Source organism: Colobus angolensis, unplaced genomic scaffold, assembly GCF_000951035.1.
Source record: "Colobus angolensis palliatus isolate OR3802 unplaced genomic scaffold, Cang.pa_1.0 Scaffold192, whole genome shotgun sequence".
Taxonomy (NCBI): Eukaryota; Metazoa; Chordata; class Mammalia; order Primates; family Cercopithecidae; genus Colobus; species Colobus angolensis.
Genome location: NW_012115066.1, coordinates 6,903,975 through 6,909,920, shown reverse-complemented (window position 1 = coordinate 6,909,920; position 5,946 = coordinate 6,903,975).

Genomic DNA, 5,946 nt, shown 5'->3' with positions numbered 1-5,946 from the left:
GGAAGCAATCAAGTAAATGTCATTCTTCTCTTCTGGAAGCTAAAAGCTGTAACATAATATCTATGTCATTTTGAGAGAAAGAGACATCTATCCAATAATACTTTGTCCTGCTGATGAATAATTCAACTGTCAAGAAGAAGAAAAAAACAAACAAACACATTATGGTTGCACAAAAATCCCTAGTTACCATCAATGTTCCCTGTGTGGTAAAAATATCGAGAAAGAACTCTGAAGTGTTGATGTCCATATTTTGTAGTTGTCCATCGGTTTGTGAACATTATTTCTGTTTGGAAAATGTTATTTGATTTATCAGGATCTTTTGCAGCCCAAGCAAAGCAAATAAACTATGTTTCACCAACCATGTGTTCTGGAGCACTTGGGTTCTGTAGAGAATGATGTGTAAAAAGGAGGTGTTGCATAGAGTTTGCATGGCAGGGAAGATGAAGAGGTAGCCAGTTTCAGATGTGACTGTGACAGGTACCTGATCTATGGTTCCTGTGCTCTGCTGTGGCAACGTGAGAGGCTTTTCTGGAGCAGTCTCATGGGTTCATATAAGCATGGAATCTGGTATGTGTCCCTCAAGTCTGATTTTCTGGACATCCCTCCAATATGTAACATTTTTTTCTCTTATGTCCACAAAACTTGTATACATTATAGGCCACAGGGTAAAGCTTAAAACATTAAAGCAGTAGAGTCTTTATAGGCCTGTTCTCTAATTACAATCCAACAGAAATGAAAATAGCCAGGCACAGTGGCTACTGAATTATGCCTAGTGTTCCATTATTGGAACGCTAAGCATGTGGGAGTTATTTATATCCTACCGCTCAAGATCATTGCCAAGGGCTCTTTGCAAAAATTCAAAAAAAAAAAAATGCCACCTCAGCCATAAATGAGTTAATATCCTTATTTTTTGTTTGTTTTAATTAAGAATGTGCTTTAGTATTTACATTCAAGGATCCTGACTTATAGAGACTCTTACCAGGCTTGAAACAAATCAGAACAGAGACTTTGAGATAGGTGAGGGGCAGGTACTCGAAGTCCCAGCTACTTGGGAGGCTGAGGCAGGAGAACAGCTTGAACCCGGGAGGTGGAGTTTGCAGCAGTGAGCCAAGATTTTGCCATTGTACTCCCTGGGCTAAAGAGTGAGACTCAAAAAAAAAAAAAAAAAAAAGAAGATAGGTGAGGGAATATAAAAAGGAGTAAGTAAGTTTGGTGCACAGTTAATAGTTAAATGTTAAGGAATACTTATACATTGTCTGAGAATGTATAATATAAATCCATATCAGAACTCATGACTATCAGGCAAGAGATAATCTGTAATAGTCTACTACTATAAGTATTAGACTGTCTCAAAAAAACTTCAGGCAACTGGGGAGAGTTGAAATAATTTAAAAATTTTCAGGTTATTTTACTGTTGTGGTGTGTTAGTGAGGGTCCTCCAAGAAAGAGATGCCAAGATAAGATTGAACATGCAATGATTTTATTTAAAAACAAACAAAAACTCTTGTGAAGGAAAATGAAGAGAAATCAGGGAAGACGAGGAGACATCAGACCTTCATGCACATGTGATTCCTAAGTGAGGGAGAAAAGGAAAGGAGTCGGTTTGGGGGCAATCTGACCTGCCGTACAATCCAAGGAAGGTGTGGCAAGTCCTCTGAGGAGTCTTTGAACCAAAGTCAGATATCAGAGGAGTCTACTGTTTTCCAGAAACAGGCTATAGTACCTCTGCTAAGCTAAGCCATTTACTGGGAGCAATCTACAATGAACATTGTCTCAACAAAACACGTTGATATATTTCTGAACACAACAAGGTGAGACTTACATCAATTCTACTAACTGTAGTTAGACATCTGCAAGGTGCATTCTCATGGCCAACATGTGTACATATGTGAGTAGGATAGAAAAAAATATTTCTTCATGGCAGAAGTACTTAGAATCTTATTTAAAATAAATAATAGAGAAATATAAGTTTGAAAAGGGATGGTAACAATGAATTGAAAAATAAAATAGAACATCTGTTCTTTAAAAACATAGACAATATGAAATGAATAGAAACTTTATTAAACCAAGAAATCTAAAAAATGAATAGTGAACATCAAGGTAAAATAATATGTGGAAGATTAGAATGAATAAATGAATATTTCATTAATAACACTGAATGTGAGCAGACTGAGTTCTTCTTTGAAAAAGACGAAGACCATCAGATTTTTTAGGTTGTATTATGTTTATGGTAAACCAATTTTAAAAATAAGTATGACTGAAAATAAAGAAATGGGCTAGCAAATACCAGTCAAATGAAAACTAAAGGAAATTGGGATTGGCAACATTCAGGAAAAGAAGTATTTTTTATTTTAAAACCCTGTAGTGAATGGTGCTGTGTCCCTTTAAAAAGGTGAATTTAAGTCCTAATCCCAGTACCTATGAAAGTGGCATTATTTGGAAGTAGGGATTTTGCAAATGTAATCAAATTAAGGTGGGGTCGTACTGGATTAAGGTGGACTCTAAATCTATGGATTGGTGTTCTTCAAACACAGCAGGAGATTTGGGCAAAGAGACACAGGGAGGAGGACCATGTGAACACAGAGGCAGAAATGGGAGTGATTCAGCTACAATCCTAGGAATGCAAAGGTGGTGAGCAACCACCGGAAGCTGGAAGACTCAGGGAAAAATGTTTCCCTAGAGCCTTCATGGGAAGCATGGCCCTGCCAATGCCTTGATTTTAGACTTCTAGCCTCCAGAACAGTGAGAAAGAAACCTTTGCTGTGTTTAGCCACCCATTTCATGATAATGTGCCATAGCAGTCAAAGGAAACTAATACAAACCTTAAACAAGACAAACAGAAATAATTTTTAATAATAAAAGTTTAAATAGAAGATATTACAACTATGCTCTCACGTAAGGTATTCACTAGTCATGTATGGCTATATAAATTTAAACTGAAATAAATTTAAAGAAAATAAAATTTAAAATTTTGTTGCACCAACCACATTTCAAGTATTCAATAGCCACATGTGATTGTGGTAACCATATGGGAGAGGGCAGATGCGGAATATTTCCATCACAAGAAGTCCTACCAGACATCTCTGCATTGTAGTTATAGATAAGTAGTGGTATCAAACTGTGGCTAAATATATGAAGCAAAACCTATTACAATGCAAGAAGAACTTGATAGAAAAAAAAGGGAGCTTTTAATATATTCCTTTAAGAATTAGAAAGATGCATATAGAAAAAAATCAAGTCAGATAACTGAATAATTCAATCAGTCTACCTAAATATGCATCCCTCAGATATGTAACACTTTTATGTTCACAAAACTTGTATACACTATAGGCCACAGGGTAAAGCTTAAAACACTAAAGCAGTAGAGTCTTTATAGGCCTGTTCTCTAATTATGACCTAACAGAAATGAAAATAACTGCGTGAGGTGGCTTACACCTGTAATCCCAGCACTTTGAGAGGCTGAGGCCAGCGGATCACCTGAGGTCAGGAGTACAAGACCAGCCTGACCAATATGGTCTCTACTACAAAAACAAAATTAGCTGGGCATGGCGGTGCATGCCTGTAATCCCAGCTACTTGGGAGGCTGAGGCAGAAGAATTGCATGAACCCAGGAGGTGGAGGTTGCAGTGAGCTGAGATTGCACCATTACACTCCAGCCTGGGCAAGAAGACTAAAACTCCCTCTCAAAAAAAAAAAAAAAAGTAATGAAAATGGTTAGTGTAGAGTTTTTAAAAATTGACTCAACTGTTTGTAAATGAAAATTATGTCCCTAGAAATTCCTTAATTAAAGAATATTTACAAAGAGAAATTTCAAAATATTTCAATAGTAGGGAAGCAAAACATAAATACTACACAGCAAAACTTACAGATCTCACCAAAAAATTGTACTGAGTGGAAAGTATATAAGGCTACTGATGATGAAGATTGTTTAGAAATTGAAAAGAAACTTACTACCAATCCTGAAAAATAATAAAGTTCAGCCAACAGATATGAAAAGGAGGAATTATACAGCTAAAATTAATTTTTTTTGTTTGTAGAAACTGATTTTTACCCCCAAATGCCAATACAAGGCATTATTGAGGGCAAAAATATATAAGGTCAGGAATGATAAAGAAAATGAATCTTTCTCTCACACGCACACAGAGGAGATAGTAGCAGGATTATAAGATAATACTGTAAGAAAGTTTATGGCAATATTCTTGAAAACCATCTACAGGAATTTGTGTTTTTCAAAAAAGAAAAATTACCAAAATTTACCTTTAAAAGATTCTACTATTAAAAAGTCCCTGGAAACAGGTGTGCTCAGCTAAATTGTATATAATTTTAAAAGACAGAGAAGAATTTAAGGTAGCTTAAACTCTTCTAGAACATATGGAAATATTAAGGAATAATGCTTTATAAATTTCATATAAATAAAAATTGATTTTAGAAATTCAATATAAAATTAATGTCAAAACTGACAAAGATGAAAGAAACAAAAAGAAATTATTGATTTTTCTACCTTGTGAATTCAAATGCCAAAATTATTCTTTAAAATTTAGCAAATAGAATCAATAAAATCATTATATATGGTATGATAAAGCTGGATTTACCCTAGGAATTCAAGAGTAGTTCGATATTTAGCTCTATTAAGATAACTCACTATATGGACACTTAAAGGTTTTCCTCTAATCTCATTACCTTTCCATCTCAGTTTGCTTTATTGGTTGTTTGTCTTCTGCCTTACCTATGAATATTTGAATGCCAAAGATAATTGAATTCAAAGTGTGGTTTGTGGACCAGTATCACCAGGAAACTTGATAGAAATGCCAGAATCTCAGGCTCACCACCAGACCTACAGAATCAGACTCTCCATTTTAACAAGCTCTCCAATTGATTGGTATAGACATCAACAACTGACAACCGCTGGCCTAGGGATGGATAGTGCCAAGACCAGCTCAGTCGGGGAGACCCTAACCCAGGGGCACTAGAGGAATTAAAGAAAAAAACACAGAAATACAGAAGTGTGAAGTGGGAAATCAGGGCTCTCACAGCCTTCAGAGCTGAGAGCCCCAAACAGAGATTTACCCACATATTTGTTAATATCTAACCAGTTATTAGCATTGTTTCTATAGATATTAAATTAACTAAAAGTATCCCTTCTGGGAAATGAAGGGATGGGCCGAATTAAATGAATGGGTTGGGCTAGTTAACTGCAGCAGGAACATGTCTTTAAGGGATAAATCGCATATGCTATTTTTTGTGGCTTATGAATGCCTTTAAGCGGTTTTCTGCCCTGGGTAGGCCAGGTGTTCCTTGCCCTCATTCCCGTAAACCTACAACCTTCCAACTTGATGTTAGGGCCATTATGAATATGTTACAGTGCTGCAGAGATTTTGTTTATGGCCAGTCTTGAGGCCAGTTTATGGCCAGATTTTGGGGGGCTTCCTCCCAACATGTCTCCCTTTTTTGATTTGCAAAGAGATAAAAGCAAGGGCAGCTTTGTCACGGTGAGCTACTTCTCACAGGGGTTGGGATCTGCATCTGCAGACTATACAAAGATAAACAACGTAGATTAAAAGCACCATCATCATTGAAATCACAGAGCTTCCAAGTGTTTTTATCCATTTTAATGGGTTACTAGCTGCTAATTTGTCTGCAGCTCCTTTAAGCACTCCAGTTCCTGGCATTAAGGTCAGGTGTGCCTGGGATGCTTTAAATATTTGCTTTTTAAATTTTGCTATATTCAAAAACAAGTGTGTAGAGTGTCCTTTTGGATGCTTTTTTATTCTTTCTCAAATTTTGATCTTATTAAGAGCATTTATTAGTTTCCACAAATCCTTATGTTAAGCTCCTAGAGCAGGCAATATCATTTGAGGTTGAGGTGCCACTATACTGCCATGGTTCCAGATAATAGGAACTTTTGCCATACTTCTTATCATTTCTACCATCTGACCATTTTGTTCA